At 47.5% G+C, this 23,430-nt stretch overlaps 1 protein-coding gene across 7 annotated transcripts in view; it reads right to left on the reverse strand.

Annotated features, from left to right (window-relative positions):
• The window catches only part of LOC147697946 (betaine-homocysteine S-methyltransferase-like), a 381,692-nt gene that overhangs the window by 72,815 nt on the left and 285,447 nt on the right, over positions 1 to 23,430 (reverse strand). Inside the window, exon 8 of one of the 7 annotated variants that reach the window (XR_015299315.1) lies at positions 19,345 to 19,416. The exons of 5 other annotated variants lie outside the window; for them this stretch is intronic. The gene's annotated coding sequence lies outside the window, so the exon portion shown is untranslated. Of the gene's footprint in view, positions 1 to 19,344; positions 19,435 to 23,430 lie in introns of all 7 variants that reach the window. One more of the 7 variants, XR_015299314.1, reaches the window with a different exon arrangement.

Genomic DNA, 23,430 nt, shown 5'->3' on the forward strand with positions numbered 1-23,430 from the left:
CGTAGGTTTCACACCAGTTATATTTCGCTGGAAATTTTACTTACATAAAACCATTGAAATTCCCACGTTATAGTTAGTTGTACTCACTATAACTTGCGCGCCTGCAATGCACTACTGATGACATCACATATTACATCACTCATGACATGGTCAGTGACATGCGTCACTTTTCAGTGCGCACTCCTTACGACAATCCTGATGCGTCATATTTAATGTATGACGAATCATGTCGCAATGAGTTACAGATACGTCAGTATTTCTGACGTATCTGTAAGCGCAAAAGTGACTTTACAGAGACACAAAGTCACTGGATGATGTCATCAGTGATATCATTTGAGATGTCATCAGTGATGTCACTGACCATTGTCAAGAATAAAGTAATACGTGACATAATCAGCAGTGCATTGTGGGGCGAGAATTATAGAAGGCTCAATTAACTATAAAGGACGAATTTCTGTGGTTGTGTACAAGTGAAATGCCCAACTAACTATAACATCTCTGAAATCAATGTTTTTTTCAGTGAATTTTTATGTTTTTTTAAATGCTAATTTCTAACTATAACAACTCTAAAACCTATGTTTTTTTCAGTGAATTTCAAAGGCTTTTTAAATGATAATTTCTAACTATATCGTCCCTGAAACCTATGTTTTTTTCAGTGAATTTCAAAGGTTTTTTAAATGATAATTTCTAACTATAACATCCATGAAACCTATGTTTTTTTAAGTGACTTTCTATGGTTTTTTTAAATGCTACTTTCTAACTATGCCTACAGAGGTAGGACATTGAAGAAAGAAGAAGGAAGGCCCAGAAAGAAGCAAGAGAAATGCAGAAAAAGGCAACAAAAGTCCAGAAAGACGAAGAAAAGTGCAGAAAGAAACAAGAGATATGAAGAAAGAACCAACAGAGGTGCAGAAAAAGGCCTTCTTGCAAAGTCATCCTGTGCCCCCCAACGTTTTACTGACGGGTACTGGTGGTAACTGACTCTGGCTAACCAGGCCCAGAGCCAGTGCTATGCTGAAAGACACTTAGAATACAGTAAAAACATCTACATACACTAGGGTACACTATGGGTTGGGCACCGCTGTGATTGGCATGACCTCCCCTGTAAGGCCCTAGTACATGATAGCAAAACACACAAGATGATGAACGGAATGTTGCACAATGGCAAAATATTCACCCCCAGTCACAGATCTGGGTTTCATCCATTGTTATTTTGCTCACCAAGCCACCCCAGTTCAGACATGGCCATATGCAAATCAGTCTTGACCCTGTGCCTCATGGGAACAGTCCAGCTCGAACTGCCAAGCCATGTCTTCCCTGGACCGGAATCAAGCATCCCAGGACCGGTTTCTGGCTATCAGCAGTCTTCAGCCAGGATAGCTTGACTCCAGTGGATTAGTGAGCACGGGACCCACATCTGGGCATACCCTTCCCACATAGGGTGAACAGCAAAACACACAAGATGATGGACGGAATGTTGCACAATGGCAAAACATTCACCCCAGTCACAGATCTGGGTTTAATCCATCGTTATTTTGGTTACCAAGCCACCCCAGTTCAGACATGGAAATATGCAAATCAGTCTTGACCCTGTTCCTCATGGGAACAGTCCAGCCCGAACTGCCAAACCATGTCTTCCCTGTACCGGAACCAAGCATCCGAGGACCGGTTTCTGGCTATCAGCCGTCTTCAGCCAGGATAGCCTGACTCTAGTGGCTTAGTGAGCATGGGACCCACGTCTGGGCATACCCTTCTCACAAAGGGTAAACAGCAAAACACACAAGATGATGGACGGAATGTTGCACAATGGCAAAACATTCACCCCCAGTCACAGATCTGGGTTTAATCCATCGTTATTTTGCTCACCAAGCCACCCCAGTTCAGACATGGCCATATGCAAATCAGTCTGGACCCTGTGCCTCATGGGAACAGTCCAGCCCGAACTGCGAAGCCATGTCTTCCCTGGACCAGAATAAAGCATCCTAGGATGGGTTTCTGGCTATCAGCCGTCTTCAGCCAGGATAGCTTGACTCCAGTGGCTTAGTGAGCACGGGACCCACGTCTGGGCATACCCTTCCCACATAGGGTGAACAGCAAAACACACAAGATGATGGGCTGAATGTTGCACAATGGCAAAATATTCACCCCCAGTCACATATCTGGGTTTAATCCATTGTTATTTTGCTCACCAAGCCACCACAGTTCAGACATGTGGATATGGAAATCAGTCTTGACCCTGTGCCTCATGGGAACAGTCCAGCCCGAACTGCCAAGCCATGTCTTCCCTGGACCGGATCAAGCATCCTAGGACCAGTTTCTGGTTTCCAGCCGTCCTCAGCCAGGATAGCTTGACTCCAGTGGCTTAGTGAGCACGGGACCCACGTCTGGGCATACCCTTCCCACATAGAGTGAACAGCAAAACACACAAAATGATGAACGGAATGTTGCACAATGGCAAAACATTCACCCCCAGTCACAGATCTGGGTTTAATCCATTGTTATTTTGGTCACCAAGCCACCCCAGTTCAGACATGGCCGAACTGCCAAGCCATGACTTTCCTGGACCGGAATTAAAAATCGTAGGACCGGTTTCTGACTACATGCCGTCTTCAGCCAGGACAGCTTGACTCCAGTGGCTTAGTGAGCACGGGACCCACATCTGGGCATACCCTTCCCATATAGGGTGAACAGCAAAACACACAAGATGATGGACAGAATGTTGCACAATGGCAAAACATTCACCCCCAGTCACGGATCTGGGTTTAATCCATCGCTATTTTGCTCACCAAGCCACCCTAGTTCTGACATGGCCATATGCAAATCAGTCTTGACTCCGTGCCTCAAGGGAACAGTCCAGCCCGAACTGCCAAGCCATGTCTTCCCTGAGCCGGAATCAAGCATCCTAGGACCGGTTTCTGGCTATCAGACGTCTTCAGCCAGGATAGCTTGACTCAAGTGACTTAGTGAGTACAGGACCCACGTCTTGGCATACCCTTCCCACATAGGGTGACCAGCAAAACACACAAGATGATGGACGGAATGTTGCACAATGGAAAAACATTCACCCCCAGTCACAGATCTGGGTTTAATCCATTGTTATTTTGCTCACCAAGCCACCTCAGTTCAGACATGGCCATATGCAAATCTGTCATGACCCTGTGCCTTATGGGAACAGTCCAGCCCGAATTGACAAGCCATGTCTTTCCTGGACCAGAATCAACCATCCTAGGACCGGTTTCTGGCTATCAGCCGTCTTCAGCCAGGATAGCTTGACTCAAGTGGCTTAGTGAGCACAGGATCCACGTTTGGGCATACCCTTCCTACATAGGGTGAACAGGAAAACACACAAGATGATGGACAAAAGGTTGCACAATGGCAAAACATTCACCCCCAGTCACAGATCTGGGTATAATCCATTGTTATTTTGCTCACCAAGCCACCCCAGTTGAGACATAGCCATATGCAAATCTGTCTTTACCCTGCGCCTCATGGGAACAGTCTAGCCCGAACTGCCAAGCCACATCTTCCCTGGACCGGAATCAAGCATCCTAGGACCGGTTTCTGGCTATCAGAGGCAAGCTATCTTGGCTGAAGATGGCTGATATCCAGAAACTGGTCCTAGGATGCTTGATTCCGATCCAGGGAAGACATGGCTTGGCAGTTTGGTCTGGACTGTTCCCATGAGGCACAGAGTCAAGACTGATTAGCATATGGCCATGTCTGAACTGGGGTGGCTTGGTGAGCAAAATAACGATTGATTAAACCCAGATCCGGGACTGGGGGTGAATGTTTTGCCATTGTGCAACATTCCGTCCATCATCTTGTGTGTTTTGCTGTTCACCCTATGTGGGAAGGGTATGGCCAGACGTGGGTCCCGTGCCACTACGCCACTGGAGTCAAGCTATCTTGGCTGAAGACGGCTGATAGCCAGAAACCAGTCCTAGGATGCTTGATTCCGTTCCAGGGAAGACATGGCTTGGCAGTTCGATCTGGTCTGTTCCCATGAGGCACAGAGTCAAGACTGATTTGCATATGGCCATGTCTGAACTGGGGTGGCTTGATGAGCAAAACAACGATGGATTAAACCCAGATCTGTTACTGGGGGTGAATGTTTTGGCATTGTGCAACATACCGTCCATCATATTGTGTGTTATGCTAGTACATAATAGGGCAGAGGGATTAAAACTAACTAACTCAGAGGTGCAGAAAGAGGCACAAAAGATACATAAACAGACAGGAAAGATGAGAAACAGGGAACGGGGTGCAGAAAGAGGCAAGTGAGGTGCAGAAAGAAGCAAGAGCAGTGCACACAGAACCAACAAAGGTGCAAAAAGAGACAAGAGGGTGCAGACAAAGGCAGGAGGGGTGAACAAAGAGGCAAGAGAGGTACAGAAAGAGGCAGGAGTGGTACAGAAAGAAAGAAGAGAAGTGAAGAAAGAGGCAAGAGAATTGCTAAAAGGAGCAACAGAGGTCAAGAAAGAAGCAAGAGAAGGGCAGACAGAGGCAAGTGAGATGCAGAAAAGAGAAAGAGCAGTGCAGAACCATCGGAGGTGCTGTAAGAGGTGTGGAGGCTGCAGAAAAAGCAAGAGAAGTGCAGAAAGAGACAACAGAGGTACAGAAAGAGGCAACAGAGGTACAGAAACAGGCAGGAACGCTGCAGAAACAGGGAACAGGGGTACAGAAAGAGAAATGAGGGATGCAGAAAGAGGTAAGAGATCTGCAGAAAAACCAACAGAGGCATTGAAAGAGGCAAGTGAGGTGCAGAAGAAGCAAGAGAGGTGCAGAAAGAGGCTATAGAAGTGTAGAAGCAACAGTGGTGCAGAAAAATGCAAGAGGGGTGCAGAAAAAAGGGAGAGAAGTGCGGAAGGTAGCAACAGAAGTACTGAAAGAGGCACAAAGGGTGCAGAAAGAGGCAAGAGAAGTACAGAAAGAAACAACAGAAGTCCTCAGAGTGGCAAGAGGGGTGCTGAAAGAGGCAAGAGCAGCACAGAAAGAACCAAGAGAAGTGCAGAAAGAAGCAACAGAGGTACAGAAAGAGAAATGAGGGGTGCAGAAAGTAAGAAGAGGAGTACTGAAAGAAGCAACAGAGGTGCTGAAAGAGGCACAAGGGGTGCAGAAAGAAGGAAGAGAAGTGCAGAAAGAAGCAACAGAGGTACAGAAAGAGGCAAGAGGGGTGCAGAAAGAGGGAAGAGAGGTGTAGAAAGAGGCAAGAGAATTGTACAAATAGGGAAGAGGGGTGCAGAAAGAGGCAGGAGGGGTGCAGAAAGAAGCAACAGAGGTGCCGAAAGAGGCAAGAGAGGTGCAGAAAGAAGCAAGTAAAGTGCAGAAAGAGGCGACAAGGGTGCAGAAAGAGGCAATAGAGGACCGGAAACAAGCAAGAGACGTGCAGAAAGAGGCAAGAGAATTGCTGAAAGAAGCAACAGAGGTTTAGAAAGAAACGAGAAGTGCAGAAAGAGGCACGTGAGGTGCAGAAAGAATTAAGAGCAGTGCAGAACGAACCAACAGAGGTGAAAAAAGAGGCAAGAGGCGTGCAGAAAGATGTAGAAGAGGTGCAGAAAGAGGCAAGAGAGGTACAGAAAGAGGCAGGAGGGGTGCAGAAAGAAGGAAGAAAAATGCAGAAAGAGGCAAGAGAATTGCTGAAAGAAGCAACAGAGGTGTAGAAAGAAGCAACAGATGTACAGAAAGAGGTTTGAGTGGTGCAGAAAGAGGGATGAGGTTCCGTGACAATTGTAAGTGGTGTTTTCGACTCGCACGAATATGGTCGAGTCTGGTATCTATGAACCGCAAATGACGAGTTTAGTAAGTGTGCGCAGTTTCGCTGTGCTAACTTAAACCGTTCGTTTGTTATGTGGGTTTTTCATCTGTACCCACGCGTTCCATCTTAGATACGGCATCCATTTTGTCTCTTGCCCTCAAGTAGCCAGCGAACGGACGCTGTCCGCTTCGCGACCCTGGGACTCCCAAGATATTTGCGGAAGATACATGTCCTTTGTAAGTGTCTTTATGATGAGGGGGATGATACTGTAAGGCAGATGGCCCCGCTCGAGGCTCATCTCGCCGTGCCGGTTTATTGTCTCAGCCGTGCATCTCATTAGGCACGTCCCTTTGATGCCTGTATCTCGAGTTTCCTGATACCTCCCCTTTTACACCCTTTCCGATCTCCCCACTGTCTCCGTCTTCCTCTGCACCTGTCTTTGTTCCTATTTCGATCTGTTTTACTGCCGATTGGAATGCACTAATGTTGGGAAGATGGGTTTTTACAGTTGGGAACCGCCAAATGTTTCCGCACTTACGTTCCGGACCTTATGTGTATCAAAGTGACCAAAGCGACCCCTCTGGGGGATAATTATGGGAACCGGGTTGTAAACTTTTGTGTACCATGTTGTCCTATGGGTAAATTCTGTATAAAAGGAGCGATCCACAGAACCAATTTGAAGCAGTCTCCCCAAGTTGCACGTGTTGTACTTGTCGTGACTTCTGTGTTCCCTGCAGTAAATAAACCTTGAATCTTTGACGCCGAAGGAAGTGTCCCGTGTCTCTGTCATTCGTACGCCGGAGCAGGTTACCCACGAAGGTTTCAGGTGTTGTGCCCTGGCACCGCTGGGTCTTAAAGAACCCAGTCCTTCAGTTGGAGCCCAACGTGGGGCTGCATCAGTGGTACCGGTCCAAGCCCGACGATCGTGAGGAACTTCGTGTGAAATCTCCGAGGGAAGGTGCACTCCGCTTCATCGATCCTGTTGTCGAAACATGTGGCCCGAAGACTTTTCCCGCGAAGATTCCCGCCTCCTGACGGCTGCGACGGACTGCTGCCCTGACTGTAGACCTGTTTTGGCGCCTGGCGTAGACCTTGGTATAGCGAGACGATTGACGGGCCTTCCTGGTGACGCCATCGATCTTTGAGTTAAGTATTTGTGGGTCGCTCCCAGAGTCCTTAGTTGTTGACACTTTAGCGAGTGTTTTTGTTGTTGACGCTGTGTGAGTGTTTTTGTCGGTGACACTTTGCTAGCGTACTTTGTTGTGTTATTTGACGACTGCAGACGCCAAAAACCGAGGGTATTAGCTCTTTGCTGGGACTTGGTAAATCCCGTAACCCTTGAAGTTTGTGAAACTCAGCTTGTGTGCAAGATGCCTGGTCGTAGTACTTTGTTCAGTTGTTTCAGACCTTGTGGTGTGGATTCCCGACTGGAGGACTCGTGTCCGATACCTCCGGTTGGAACTCCGACTTATGAACTGTACAGTAAACATGGGCTAGGCCCGATTACCTTTAATGATTATTGGATTCGCTACACAAAGAAGGACGGTGTCCTTAGTTGGCCACCTCATGGTAGCTTTGAGACCCCGATCTTAGATAACCTAGAGGCTAAATTGTTCGAGAAAAAGTCAAGGCCGGCCATGTTTGATGCCTTTCGGTTGTGGCGTAAAGAAGCCCGACAGAAAGAAATCAGACAGACTAAACGAAATCAGAGAGATAATGTTGCTACTATTGTAAAGAAAGCAGAGCAGTTTCAGCATGATAAGGAGGTTAAGGAAAAGGAAGTGTTTGACAGATTACAGCGTATGACTATAGATAAGTGCTATCCTGCTTTGCCTACGGAGTCGGAAAAGAAGGATGAGTCAGTTGAGGATCCTTTAATGTCCTATCTAATGAAGTCGCCACCTCCGTATGTACAGGGTACCACAGCTCCTGTGATTCCCCCTGTACCTGTTCCTGCACCTATTCTTCCTTTGCCTGTTCCTCAACCTGCACCCGTTCTTCCGACTGTTCCTGCTCCTTTGGCTGTTGCTATTCCTACTGCTCCTCCGCTTCCACATACTCTTGCTCACGCTACTGCTCCTGCTCTGTTAACCCCTGCTGTTGTTTCTGTCTCTACTCCTTCACTTGTTAGTCCTGTGTCCTATACTTCTCCCTCTACTCGTAGTCGTAATTCTCCTCTTGCGGCTAGTTTCTTTCATTCGCTCGGACCTGTTTTTGGGTCCGCTGGTTCAGATGGTCCTCAGAGACGTAGTCAGCTTCCTGGTAATAGAGAACGTGCTTCGCTATATAATATGGCGATGGGTTGGATGATGCATCCCCTTAGAAATCCACCACGTGTCGTACTCGATACGTTTTGTCAATTTAATATACCAACCCAAAGATTTGTGTTCGAGGAAATGTGTAAGGTCCTTCGTGATCAGATATCGGCCGACGCACCTGACGAGGTGCTGACCGCTTTGTCTGATCTACAGCTTCAGTTCTCGACTGGACTGATAGTGGATACCAATGTTCGACGTGCTGTTGAACGGTTGCTATCTTTCCGTCCCGCTCCTATACCTCAAGCCTTGTTTGTTGAGGATATAGAAAGACAGCCAGATGAGTCTGGTCAGTTTCCTATGCGAGAAGTTCCACCGGTATGGATGCCAGGTGATGCTACTGCTATTCCTATTATTCTGCCACATTTCCAGAGAGTATGGATACATCTCCCATGGAAACGCTCGGAAGTGTTACAGGTAAAGCAATCCTTGCCTGACCCTCGCAAAAATCCTGCAGGGTATTATAAAGAATTATCGCAGCTCGTAGACGCTACGATAATGAATCTTGCCGATATTGATATGCTGTTTGGCAACGTCGTACCGCAACCGGTATGGGCTAAGATTCGTCAGGAGAATCATCCAAATGAATTAGGTGGCGATTGGGCTGCCCTTATTGCGGCCGATACGCGACAAGTTGGTGGGGCTAAGCCTGAACAACTCATTACTGCTCTCCCTCAAAGAATAATAACGTTAATGAAAACTCTTATGCCTGCTATGAGAGTAAATTGGGACAAATTGTCAGCTTGCAAGCAGAAGAAGGACGAGAGTGTCTCCGACTTCTTTACGAGGTTCGAGGAGGCATTCATAGATCATAGTGGTCAGGATATGAGCACTGAGGGTGGTCAAAGGTTGTTCGTGGATAAATTTGTTTCGAACTTATTGCCCGATTTGAGCAATAAATTAAAGAATTCAGAAAGTGCGTGGGCCGTTTCTACTTCAGCTCAGATATTGGCCACAGCACAATATTATGAGAATAGAGAGAAAGAAGAGAACGACCGTGCTGATAAAAAGACGAAAGAGCTTAAAACTAAAGTGCTGCTTCAGCAAGCGTATCCTTCACGTTCGAATCAGAACGCTTCGCAACAAAATAGATCGCAGCCGCAATCGAACAGATCACAAACTCGTAATGACTTCTCTTCCCAAAGATCCTCGTTAGGGTACAATCAATGTGCTTATTGTAGACAAGAGGGTCACATTAAATTCAATTGTCCTGTTCTGAACGAACGTAATAGTGGTAACTCATCTAGAGGAGGTCGTGGTGGTTCACAGCAGGCACCACGTGGTAGAGGTCGTGGAGCTCAGAATGATCGTTCAGATAACTCATCGAATTCCGATAATTGTTTTGATCTACGTGGATCGTCGCAAGGACGATCTGCGCAGTACAATGTAGACGATTATTACGTCGATCAGGGAACTGACGACAGTAATTACTAGGACAGCCGAAGACAAGGAGAGGGAGTAGTATCAGTTCCGGTTGATCAGAGAGGGCCTTACGTCGCAGTTGCTACATCGGGCGTCGTTGAGCCTTTTCTGTTGGACACTGGTGCAGCGAAAAGTTCCATTAAGCATTCGAAACTCCCTGGCGCACCTTTGTCTGGCTTAACAAATGTTTCCGTTGGATTTTCTGGCGCCCCCGTTAGCAATCCAGTTTCACGCCCTTTGCCCCTTACAATTGGGCCTCGTGAGCTAGAAGCTCCGTTGATTTTGACTACGGGTTGTGGTGAAAATCTTTTGGGCCTGGATTTGCTTAAACGTTTGTATGCGACTTTGTATTGTTCCCCTGCTGGTGTAAAGCTTACGTTGGGAGAGAGGGTTGTCTCTCCCATGTACTTGTCTCTCGATAAGCTTCCGCCGGAATTGAGTTCTCTTCCTGCGTCTTTGTGGGCAACAGGTCCCAATGATGTGGGCCTACTTGATATCTCACCTTATGTTGTTCAGTTGAAATCTAATGTGCGATTGCCACGTATTCCCCAGTATCGTATCTCCCTTGATGGTGAACGAGCGTTGTTAGCGATCATCTATGATTTGATCGAGAAAGATGTTATTGAGGAAACACGGGGAAACGTGTGCAATAGCCCTGTACTGCCCATTCTAAAACGTACTGATCCTTCGAAACCACCTGTTTATCGTTTTGTTATCGATTTACGGGAGGTGAATAAAATTGTGATTCCTCAGTTCCCCGTTGTGCCTGACATCACGGCGCTGCTGACTCTGATTCCAGCTTCTGCAGCGTGGTTTTCGGTGATTGATTTGAAGAATGCGTTCTTCAGCATCCCGATTGCAGAAGAGAGCAGAGACCTTTTCGGTTTCTCTCTTGGTGGACGCAGCTTCCGGTTTAAACGCGCTCCTCAGGGCTACTGTGAAAGTCCATCGATTTACAGCCAAGCCTTGAAGGGTCAACTGGATGCGTTTAGGTTGCCGGCTGGTGCGGCCTTAATCCAATACGTCGATGACCTATTGGTAGCTGCAGATACTCAGGACATTTGCAAAATTGCTACGGTGTCGTTGCTGCAACATCTCTGCGAGTTAAATCACAAGGTGTCACCTTCTAAACTCCAATATTGTTGTCAAGAAGTAACCTATCTAGGTCACTTATTGTCAAAGGAGGGAAGGCGGTTGACCCCAGAGAGAATTGCAGCAATTGCGCGAATGGCTGTGCCAACAACCCAAAGAGATGTGCGTGCCTTTTTAGGTATCACGTCGTACTGCAGGCAATGGATTCCAAATTTTTCATTGCTAGCGAAACCATTGGTGGCTCTTACGTGCAAGGATGTTTCGACTCCTTTACCATGGACGGAAGAATGTCAGAAAAGTTTTTCTGAACTGCGTGATTCATTGTGTTCGGCTCCTGTGTTAGGTACTCCTGACTATAGCAAGCCGTTTACATTATATGTTCACGAGAGAGAAGGTTGTGCGTTGAGTGTCTTAACACAACCTTTTGGTGGTAAGCAACGTCCATGTGCATATTTTTCCTCGACCTTGGACCCAGTAGCTAGAGCATTGCCGAGTTGCTTGAGAGCAACAGCGGCAGCTGCACTCGAATGTATGTGACGAGTTCGGTTAGGTGGCCTACAGAATCGAGTATGTGTGAGGACACTATCGAGAGTGTGAAAGCAATTCAGAATGAGGCCACCGAGACTGAAAAGACGAAGTGGAAAGAAAGTACGGGAAAGTTGGATGCGAATGGTTGTTGGATCGACTTATCGGATCAGAAAAGATGGATGTTGCCTGATGCATATGTGCTGGCTGTTGTGACTATGGCGCATGGGTTAGCACATATTAGCGCGAAAGGTATTTGCAAGTTGCTGTCTCCTGTGTGGAAGAATGATGGTATTACGAAATGTGCTGAACGCTTGGTTAAGAACTGTATGGTGTGTATGATGTACAATCCTGGCAAGGAAACCCCAACTCCTCCTGGCAGTTTTGCTCCCCCTTCATGTCCCTTTGAGGTGATCCAATTGGACTTCATCCATATGGAGCGATGCAATAACCTGAAATACGTTTTAGTTGTGGTTTGCGCATTCTCCCGATGGATCGAGGCCTATCCTCTCAAAGACAATACTGCTTTGTCTACTGCGAAAATCCTACTGAAGGAATACTTTCCTCGGTACGGAATGCCTAGAGTCGTGTGGTCAGATAACGGAAGTGAGTTTGTGGGGAGTGTGATGAAGAGTGTATGCAAGGGCCTTGGAATTAATCAGAAATTCCATAGCGCCAACCATCCCCAGTCAGCTGGTTTGGTTGAAGGGTATAACGGTACCCTTAAACTAAAGCTAGCGAAGATTCAGGCTACGACTGGTCTCTCGTGGCCTGACGCTTTACCCTTAGCATTACTGTCAACTAGGGCGACTGTACACTCCCGAGTAGGGCTTAGTCCCTACGAAATAGTGTTCGGTCGTCCTGCGAATGTTTGGGGGGTTCCTAGGCCAGGTATTTTCTGTGATCTTGACTATCCAATGTTGACCGATTATCTTCATGACTTGACTGCTAAACTGAGGTTAATTCACCAACAGGTTCACGAAGCATTGCCGACGCAGACGGAGGGTCCAGGCCACCAGCTCCAGCCCGGAGATTGGGTGGTGACGCGCAATTTCTCGCGCAAGAACAATTTGGATCCCAGGTTCACTGGACCCTACCAGGTCCTCCTTGCCACGAGAACTGCAGTTCGTCTAGAGGGCCGGAAAAATTGGGTGCATGCCACCCATACCAATAAAGTCCCTATCCCGTTGCCAGCAGACTCGTGGGTGAGGAGAGGCATTGCATCAACTGAAACCGAAGGATTGCCGGCGTTTGTACCTTTCAGCGACGCACAACCTGTCGGAGAATCCTCAGTGCAGCAGAAAGGCACTGTTGAACATTTGTCAGCAAAAGACTCAAGACCAGAACATTCAGCTGATCAACAGGACGCTGTCCCTTCAACGGATCCTTTGTTTGACGAACAGACACGTCCTGGGAAAACCCGATACTTTTTGCAATCTAGCACCAGAGACTAATAAAAGATCCTGTTCTGTCCCTTGACAATTGCATTATCCCGTTTTCCACGATCAGTTTGAACATTCGTATCATTGTAATTATTTTGTATATATTCATTGAGTTTCGTTCCTTACACTTTTTGCTTCCACAGCTGAGAAACATTGTTTTCGCATATATACACTTGTGAAATAAAGGCCGTAGGGCCGCGCGCGTACTTCCTTCTGGTTAGTAGGTCTTGACGCTAGGTTAAAGACCGTTGGTTCCTGGGAACTCCTAGGGATTGACTGCTGCTACACAGAACGAAGTGCGTCAAGAAACGTTGCGGACGGTCATAGGGAATGGCATTCTCGAAGCTGATGAACTTGGAGGAAGCTCAGGCTCATAGATTCAAGCTGCAGCAACTCAGTCGTACCAAATGTTTTTTGTTCCAAATATTCGTGTTGTTTTTGACTGTTTCTGCATTATTGGCGGGTGGGGTGTATTACACGATGTCTTACTTCTTACCATCTGCTACACCTACTCCTACCCCTGACCCTAAACTTACCTCCACTGCTTCTCCTCATTCTTTTCATATCCTACCTGAACACGAGCAGGCTAGACGTGCAGAATTCCGCAATAATTCCTTTATTCAGCTCCTCCATCAGCATCAGTTAGTGGTCAACACTACTAATTGTTGGGTGTGTGGGTTGATGCCACATACTACGGATAAGGGAATTCCATATCTGGTGTTACCGTATAGTTCCCAAGGGTCTGCTCGAGCATTTCAAACAATGTTTCGAAGCGCACTGGGTTTCCACCCCATTCGAGAACCACGTTCCCCCTACTCTGGTCCTACCTCGTATCAAAAACCTTTGTCTATAGCAATAGAGGATTTAGATAGCGATATCTATGATCCCTCGCTTATTCCTGATGAAGAGGTACAAGCCTATAGGGTCCTAAGTAGAGGCGAATATAGTGTGTTCACTAGTGAAAAACAGCTTATAAGCTCGCCTCCGATATGGGTCGTACCCCACATTGGTAATTTTTGTCTTATAGGTCGTGGCCGAAGATCGAAAGCCCGACTTGGAGAGAGTGCTTGCACTGAAAATTACATTCTGCCGATGGTCTCGTCCCCTGTGTTCCTGGCCGCCAAGGGTACATACTTTATCTGTCATGATCGTGCATATACATGGTTGCCCTCTGACTTCATGGGCTCATGCTTCATCGCAAACTTGTTGCCTCCGACGTTCACTGTAGATGCAGATTATCACAAGACTAGAGTTGTGAGAGGCGTAATTAGCGAAGAGGATACTGCCGGTCAAGAGGCAGGAGACTTTTTCAAGGGTTTCCTCCCGTTTTGGGGACCTATGGTAAATAGTAGGAACCTGAGACAGTTGACTCGAGTGGTAGAATCGACAGCTAATATTACTGCCAGTGCCCTTGGTAATATCACCACTGAACTTCAGGCGGATAGACTTATGACGTTACAAAACCGTATGGTTTTAGACGTGATCTTAGCAGATCGAGGTGGGGTATGTAAGGTGATCCATTCGAGCTGCTGTATTTTCATTCCTGATAATGCTCCGACTGTCTATCAAGCCATCTCGAAGTTGCATAAAATCTCCGAATCCATACACGTGGATGTAGGGGATTGGACGCTACTTGGATGGTTTTGGGGCCTGATGTCGACTTGGGGTTGGAAGATTCTGATGATCATCGGAGTCGTTGTGGCGTTCCTGTTCACGTGTTGCCTTTGTGTGCAGTGCGGTCCTGCCTTATGTGGCCTCTGTGCTACAACGTGTATGAGACAGCCACCTGTTACCAAGGGGACTCGGTTGGACAGAGCTATGCTACAACAACATCTGGATGGTCTGATGAATATCGAGTATGATTCCGACTAGTGCTTTCCTACATGAGGGCAAAAGGAGCGTCTGAGGTTCCGTGACAATTGTAAGTGGTGTTTTCGACTCGCACGAATATGGTCGAGTCTGGTATCTATGAACCGCAAATGACGAGTTTAGTAAGTGTGCGCAGTTTCGCTGTGCTAACTTAAACCGTTCGTTTGTTATGTGGGTTTTTCATCTGTACCCACGGGTTCCATCTTAGATACGGCATCCATTTTGTCTCTTGCCCTCAAGTAGCCAGCGAACGGACGCTGTCCGCTTCGCGACCCTGGGACTCCCAAGATATTTGCGGAAGATACATGTCCTTTGTAAGTGTCTTTATGATGAGGGGGATGATACTGTAAGGCAGATGGCCCCGCTCGAGGCTCATCTCGCCGTGCCGGTTTATTGTCTCAGCCGTGCATCTCATTAGGCACGTCCCTTTGATGCCTGTATCTCGTGTTTCCTGATACCTCCCCTTTTACACCCTTTCCGATCTCCCCACTGTCTCCGTCTTCCTCTGCACCTGTCTTTGTTCCTATTTCGATCTGTTTTACTGCCGATTGGAATGCACTAATGTTGGGAAGATGGGTTTTTACAGTTGGGAACCGCCAAATGTTTCCGCACTTACGTTCCGGACCTTATGTGTATCAAAGTGACCAAAGCGACCCCTCTGGGGGATAATTATGGGAACCGGGTTGTAAACTTTTGTGTACCATGTTGTCCTATGGGTAAATTCTGTATAAAAGGAGCGATCCACAGAACCAATTTGAAGCAGTCTCCCCAAGTTGCACGTGTTGTACTTGTCGTGACTTCTGTGTTCCCTGCAGTAAATAAACCTTGAATCTTTGACGCCGAAGGAAGTGTCCCGTGTCTCTGTCATTCGTACGCCGGAGCAGGTTACCCACGAAGGTTTCAGGTGTTGTGCCCTGGCACCGCTGGGTCTTAAAGAACCCAGTCCTTCAGGGAAGAGAGGTATAGAAAGAGGCAGGAGAATTGCACAGAGAAGGAAGAGGGGTGCAGAAAGAGGAAGGAGGGGTGCAGAAAGAATTAACAGAGGTGCCAAAAGAGGCAAGAGAGGTGCAGAAAGAAGCAAGTAAAGTGCAGAAAGAGGCAACAGAGGTGCAGAAAGATGCAAGAGAGGTGCAGACACAAGCAAGAGAAGTGCAGAAGGAGGCAAGAGAATTGCTGAAAGAAGCAACAAAGGATTAGAAAGAAGCAATAGAAGTGCAGAAAGAGGCAAAAGAGATACAGAAAGAGGCACGAGTGGTACAGAAAGAGGGAAGAGAGGTGTAGAACGAGGCAAGAGAGTTACACAAATAGGGAAGAGGGGTGCAGAAAGGAGCAGGAAGGGTGCAGAAAGAATTAACAGAGGTGCCGAAAGAGGCAAGAGAGGTGCAGAAAGATGCAAGAGGTACAGAAAAAAGCAAGAGAAGTGCAGAAAGAGCTAAGAGAATTGCTGAAAGAAACAACAGAGGTTTAGAAAGAAGCAAGAGAAGTGCAGAAAGAGGCAAGTGAGGTGCATAAAAAAGCAAGAGCCCTGCAGAAAGAACCAGCAGAGGTGCAAAAAAAGTCAAGAGAGGTGCAGAAAGAGGTAGGAGAGGTGCACAAAGTGGCAAGAGAGGTACATAAAGAGGCAGGAAGGGTGCAAAAAGAAGGAAGAGACGTGCAGAAAGAGGCAAGAGAATTGCTGGAAGAAGCAACAGAGGTGTAGAAAGAAGCAAGAGAAGTGAATAAAGAGTCACATGAGTTGTAGAAAGAAGCAACAGAGGTGCTGAAAGTTACAAGAGAGGTACAAAAAGAAGCAAGTAAAGTACATAAAGAGGCAACTGAGGTGCAGAAAGACGCAAGAGAGGTGCAGAAACAAGCAAGAAAAGTGCAGATAGAGGCTGGAGAATTGCTGAAAGAAGCAACAGAGGTTTAGAAAGAAGCAAAAGAAGTGCAGAAAGAGGCAAGATAGGTGCAGAAAGAAGCAAGAGCAGGGCAGAAAGAACCAACAGAGGTACTCTGAAAGAGGCAAGAGAGGTGAAGAAAGAAGCAAGTGAAGTGCAGAAAGAGGCAAGAGAAGTACATACAGAGGCAAGGGCGTTGCAGAAAGAACCAACATAGGTGCAAACAGAGGCAAGAGAGGTGCAGAAAGAGGTAGGAGAAGTGCACAAAGAGGCAAAAGATGTACAGAAAGAGGCAGCAGGGGTGTAGAAAGATGGAAGAAAAGTGCAGAAAGAAGAAAGAAAATTGCTAAAAGAAGCAACAGAGGTGTATAAAGAAGCAAGAGAAGGGCAGAAAGAGGCAAGTGAGGTGTAGAAAGAAGCAAGAGCAGTGCAGATAGAACCAACAGAGGTGCTGAAAGAGGTAAGTGAGATGCAGAAAAAGGCAAGAGATCTGCAGAAAAAGCAACAGAGGTGCTGACAGAGGCAAGTGAGGTGCAGAAAGAAGCAAGAGAGGTGCCGAAAGAAGGAAGAAAAGTACAAAAAGAAGTAATAGATGTGCAGAAAGAGGACAGAAGGGTACAGAAAGAGGCAGGAGGGGTACAGAAAAAGCAAATGAGGAGCAGAAAGAGGCAACAGACGTGCAGAAAGAGGAAGAGAGGTGCAGAAAGTAGAAGAGATTAACAGAAAGAGGCAAGAGAAGTGCAGAAAAAGAAAGATGTGCAGAAAGAAGCAACAGAAATGCAGAAAGAGGCAAGATAGGCGGAGAAGGAAGCACAAATGGCTTGCACACCATTAGTACCAATTTAACACCCACATTTAGCAATAAGTAACAGGTGATGATTATAGGTTTGCAAAGGGAATTCCACCACGCTGTAACACTCGTCGCTGGATTTTTGATAACGTTTGAGCTAGAAACAAGGCTTTTATTGGTTCAAATCTGCAGATTAGTGAGCAGATGATGGATTGAATTTCAGATTTATTTATTTAAGTGATCGGTCTTTTAAAAACAAAAACTATTACACCAAATGACAGTTTTAAACAGTACTACTGCATACTTGTATAAACACATAAAATCATTAGTAGAATTCTTACACAGTCAATCTACAAAATACTTCTGTACAACAATTATTTAAAATTTTGTTTAAAATGAAGATTTGGGAAGTCCATGTCTTTGTGACAGCCTATTTATAATATAGCATTTTAGTTTTTGAAAATTTTCTGGTTGTCCAACCGTATTTTTACAAAGTCTATTTCGATCTCCACACAGTTTCAACCAATTTCCTTTAAATAAATATTTAAAAGTTTCAGCCCCCAGGATACTAGGCGGATTGAGGACCCGCCACGCCGGGTGATTACAGCCTCTCTACATGTTCGTATAGTCATACTATTCAGTAGTGCTTTTATTAGTGACTTACATTCTTTTAATAACTTTGGGCATACACAAAAAATATGTTGAATAGATTCATATCTGTATCTGCATAGTCTGCAGTCTTGATTTTCACTTTTATCCTTCCATACTGGGATTAAGTCTTTTTGTTTCCCACATGCCAAGATGCAGCCTCATATATTGATGTTTTAGGGTAAGTGAGAAATAAGCTGATAAATATTCCTGAGGCTTCCCTTTCCCACATAAGCTGATATTACGTCCTTTTGCTGCCAAATATTTGGCAATGGCACTCATTCCTTGTTGTAAGCAAATTGGAGTTTGACTTAGTATGACTAGATCGTTGGCGTACTGAAGGCACCTGATTTCCTCATTAACTATCGATGGGGGATGACTATTGATTTCCAGGAGAGCGTCTTCAAGATCAGCTATATACAGATTGAAAAGAGTTGGAGCTAACACGCACCCCAGTTTCAGACCATTTTGGGTATATATTTTCTTTGTTATCCACCAGCCATCCCCTAACTTTACCCAACTCCATGTGCACGAATATAATTCTCTGATGGCGTTTAATAACTTTGTAGGGATGCCCCAGCTGTCCAGTTTTTCCCATAGAAGTTCAGGGGGCACGCTATCGAAAGCTTGCTTAAGGTCCACAAAACAGGCGAACAAGCGGGTGTTCTTATATTTGGCTTTTTCGGCTAACAATGTTAATGCCGTTAGGTTTGTTAAGGTGCCTGCTCCAGCCCGAACCCCCGTTTGAGATCTTGGGATGCAGTTGTAAATGGGTTAGAAAGCAGCTCGCATATAACTTTGCTTCAACATCAATTAAAGCGATCAACCTGTAGTTTATCGGCTTTGTTGAATTTCCCCCTTTTAAACTTGGCTGGATGATACTTCCCCTCCATGATTCTGGAATTCCATTTGTCATGAACAGCTCGTTGAAGAGTGGAGTAAAGTAATGGGCCCAATATGAAGCTTCTCCCCTGAAAGGGGCATTGGGGATTCCATGGGGGGCCTGGTGCACCCTCTAAATGTAGTTTATTTATGATTTTTATTAAGTGACTTACTTCCGTTAATTTATCAGAGTTTTTGTATTGTAGGGTGAGGTGTTTATTGTTCGAGTTGGTGACTCCAAGGAGAATCTCAGTTTTTTGTTCTGCGCTCCTCCAGCTGTCCTTTTTTGCTATTTGACTGACTGGTGCTGGTTTTAGCTTTGGTTCTTTACACATACTCATTATGTGTGCTACCCATGTATCCTCATTTCTCCCTGCGTTTTGATGTATTTTTCCCAAGTGTCAGTGAATTTATCTGATACCAGAAGTGTTTTTCGTTCCGTTGTTTACTTGCCAGAAAAAGTTTATTCCATATTGGAACGCGATATCTGGTTTTAGCTGTTCAACAGTTTTTCTTAAATTGCAATCTTAATTTTTTAAGCTCACGTCTGTCAGGTTATTCCCCCATTTTTAACTGGTTTGAGGGAACTCTTATTTTGAGCACTATTAGGCTTTTCTGCTCACGTAGTTCGTGACTAAACCTGGGATAGTGACTGCTTGATGCATTATGTGGCTAATGCAGAAAACGTATAATTGTGCGAAAGTCGGTGCAGCCAAACAGCTCATACCTCTGACTAGGTCCACAAGTGCTCCTCCGTGATTCCTTCTTTTTTTGTCTCACTGAGTTCATAGTTGAGCGTCTATGGAAACGAGGAAGACTAAAGCTGAGGTTACCACTCCACAACACAGACTACCATACCACATAATTACTCTCCATAACACATAATGCCACTCTACATATTTCCTATACACTAAATACCACATACATTCTATCCACATAATTTCACTGCACAACATACCAAATAATTCCACTACACACTACGTACATCCACTCGCCTCTCAAAAACATTAGTAAAAATCTTTTACATTTACAACACCAATAAATCTAACTCTCCCAACTGGGAAACCTATTACATTGCAAACACTTCTTTAACTAGTCGTCGCGTTTGCAGAGTGGTGGAGAAAGGGAGAATTCCGCTGTATAGGATTTACAGGAGGTACCAGGAGGGCTTCTTGGCCTCAAAGTCCCTCAGGAGTAAAGAGACTTCTTCCCCATCCCATAGTCTGCCAGGAGTTGTGTTTGCAGAGTGGTGGAGAAAGGGGGCATTCCTCCGAAAACAATTTAGAAATCCCACTGTGTGGGACTTACTGGAGGTAACAAGAGGGGTAGTTGGCCTGCAAGGACATCCTTGGGGGCCAACTACCCCTCCTATTACATCCAGTAAGTCCCACACAGCAGGATTGCTAAATCCTCATAGCAGGCCACGCCCCCTTTGCCTACCACTCTGCAAACGTGCTCCCTGACGTGCTCTTGAATTGGCATTCAAGTCCCCTTTACTGCTGGGGTCCTTTAGGGGCCAACTAGCCTACCGCTTACCTCCAGTAAGCCCCACACGGTAGGATTGCTGAGCGGTGAACACAGGCCACGCCCCCTTTCTCCATCACTCTGCAAGCATGCCCCCTGGTGCATCCTAAGTTGGGGGATTAAGTCCCCTTGAATACTGAGGGTCCCTGGGAGCCAACTAGCCCACCAGATACCTCCAGTAAGCACCACACAGCTGGATTGCGGAGAGGTGGTCCAAGGCCACGCCCCCTTTTTATATCACTCTGCAAACGCACCTCTTGTCGGATAGCTGCTCGGGGGATGAAGTCCACGTGTGTCCTGAGGTCCTCAGGATAAAAGAGGACCTCAGTGCTCCACCAGCAGTGCCCCGCGGGGCTGCGGGGGGCAGCGTGCCCCCCACACATCATAAATGAAGCCCCAGAGAGGTGGCAGTCCCGAGGTTGCGCCCCCCCCCCCCCCCACGGGACCAGGCTCACCAGTGGGCTTACAGATAACGAAGCACGGCAGCCAGCGCTTTATGTTTTTTATTTTCTTAGCTTGATTCGCGCACCCAGCGCAAATTCGCCCGATTCTTTTAAAAAAAAAATGCTTTTTATGGAGCTACCAGGTACCTCCAGTATGTGCCAGGGAGCTGCGTTGCAGAGAGGTGTTCAGAGGCCATGCCCCTTTTTACACTCCCCTGGGGCTTTCAATAATTAGTGTGCAGGGGCACATACACCCCCGCTACCCCGGTGACCACCACCCCGGGGCTTCTTTTTAAAAAAAAGGAAATACCTGCGTGGGGTGGGGCTCGTGCCCACACACACGCCCAGCGGACCACCAACTCCCTGGGGCACTATTATGTAAATTTGGGGCTCTGTTAAGGACACCCGAGTCCCGGGGACCACCAACTCTCTGGGGCTGTGTAGATATTGGGAGGGGGGCCACGTAGCCCCCCTCCTGGAGCCTGTGATGGTCCTGGGGACAACACCCCAGGGCCGGCTCCTGCAGTGTCCAGGGGTGTCCACCCCCGGGACACTGCTGTTTGCTATGACAGGGCGGGAGCCTCGCGGCTCCCGCCCTGTCATAGCAAACACTGGTTTGGATTTTGGAAGAGAGAGCAGGAAACCTGCTCTCTCTTCCAAAATCCAAACCAGACTGCTTTTCAACACAGGGAACTGCATCTTAGCAGCTCCCCGTAAGGAAAAGCAATGCCGGCTCCTGCAGGACGTGGGGAGCCGACTGGGACCGTGGGGGCATTGGGGCTCCCCCCACGGTCCCCAACAAGGTGGCCAGGCCCGGGACATGGGGTCCCCAGGGCCAGAAGTGGCCCGGGAGGGGAGCCACGCGGCCCCCCTCCTACATACAAAAAATTAAATAAAATAAAAAAATGCAAAGGCAGGCTCTGGGATGGGGATATCCGCGGCCATAAATAGTCTGTGGAGGGGGCTACGCAGCCCTCCTCTAATAAAAAAAAGGATGGCCAGGCCCCGGGGGATGGGGTCCCTGGGGCCAGAAGTGGTCCGGGAGTGGGGCTCCCCTCAATGTTATTTTTTTTTAAAAGGCAGACCCCGGGGAATGGGGTCAGTGGGGCCAATAGAGGCCTTAGGAGGCGGGGCATGCAGCCCCCCTTCCTAAAAAAAAACAATATGTTTGGCCATGCCCTGACTTATTATGGGCCTACCAGGTACCTCCAGTATTTGCCAGGGTGCTGTGTTGCAGAGAGGTGTTCAGAGGCCATGCCTCTTTTTACACTCCCCCGGGGCTTTCATTAATTAGTGTGCGGGAGCACACCCCTAAGCTGCCCCGGTGAGCGCCACCCCGGGGCTTATTAAAAAAAAAATACCTGTGTGGGGGGGGTCTCGCGCCCACGCCCAGGGGACCGCCAGCTACCTGGGGCACTATTATGTAAATTTGGGGGACCGTTAAGGACCCCCGAGTCCCGGTGACCACCAACTCCCCGGGGCTGTGTAGATATTGGGAGGGGGCCACGTGGCCCCCCTCCTGGAGCCTGTGATGGCTCTGGGGACCACCACCCCCCAGGGCCGGCTCCTGCAGTGTACTGGGGTGCCCACCCCGGGACACTGCTGTTTGCTATGACAGGGCGGGAGCCTCACGGCTCCCGCCCTGTCATAGCAAACACTGGTTTGGATTTTGGAAGAGAGAGCAGGAAACCTGCTCTTTCTTCCAAAATCCAAACCAGACTGCTTTTCCACACGGGGAACTGCATCTTAGCAGCTCCCCATAAGGAAAAGCAATGCCGGCTCCCGCAGGAGGTGGGGAGCCGGCTGGGACCATGGGGGCATTGGGGCTCCCCCCACGGTCCCCAAAAAGTTGGCCAGGCCCGGGGGATGGGGTCCCCAGGGCCAGAAGTGGCCCGGGAGAGGGGCCATACGGCCCCCCTCCCCATTAAAAAAATTTAAAAAATGCAAAGGCAGGCTCGGGGATGGGGTATCCGCGGCCATACATGGTCTGAAGAGGGGGGCTAAGCAGCCCCCTCTAATAAAAAACGATAGCCAGGCCCTGGGGATGGGGTCCCCGGGGCCAGAAGTTGTCCGGGAGTGGGGTTCCCCTCAATTTTATTTTTTTTTAAAAGGCATACCCCGGGGAATGGGGTCAGTGGGGCCAATAGAGGCCTTAGGAGGGGGGGCATGCAGCCCCCTTCCTATAAAAAACAATATGTTTGCCCATGCCCTGGGGGATGGGGTCCCTGGGGTAGAATTGGCCACGGGAGGGGGGCCCCATGCGGCCCCCTTCCCGTTCCTTTTTTTTTTTAAAGGGATCGGGCCCTGGGTGATGGGGTCCACAGGGCCCAAAAAAAGGGGCCACACAGCCCCCTTCTAACAAAAAACAAAAACAAAAAAAGACAGATTGTGTCAGAGGCCCCGCCCCCTCCCAGATACACTCTGCAAACGCGCCCTAGGCACGTTTTAAATTGGTGTCATCAGTGATGTAACTGACCATATCATGTGTTATGTAATATGTGACGTCACCAGCAGTGCATTGTGGGGGCATGGGTTTTAGTTAGCAGAACTAACTATAACGGAGGAATTTCTATGGTTTTGTACGATTGAAATGTCCAACTAACTATAACACCCCTGAAACCTATCTTTTTTTCAGTGAATTTCTAAGGTTTTTTAACCCCTTCACAGCGGGGTTAATTCCTCCGCTGTGCTGGGGGCGCGCACAGCCCCCCCGTGCTCATGACGAGCTCAGCTCGTCATGAGGCACAGTGCTCGTGTGCTCATGCGCTGAGCTCGTGTGCTCATGTGCTGAGCTCGTCATGACCACACCCGTTCCCGTGGAACGCTCAGCACAGCAGGGGAATTAT

Source organism: Lissotriton vulgaris, chromosome 8 (assembly GCF_964263255.1).
Source record: "Lissotriton vulgaris chromosome 8, aLisVul1.2, whole genome shotgun sequence".
Classification (NCBI taxonomy): domain Eukaryota; kingdom Metazoa; phylum Chordata; class Amphibia; order Caudata; family Salamandridae; genus Lissotriton; species Lissotriton vulgaris.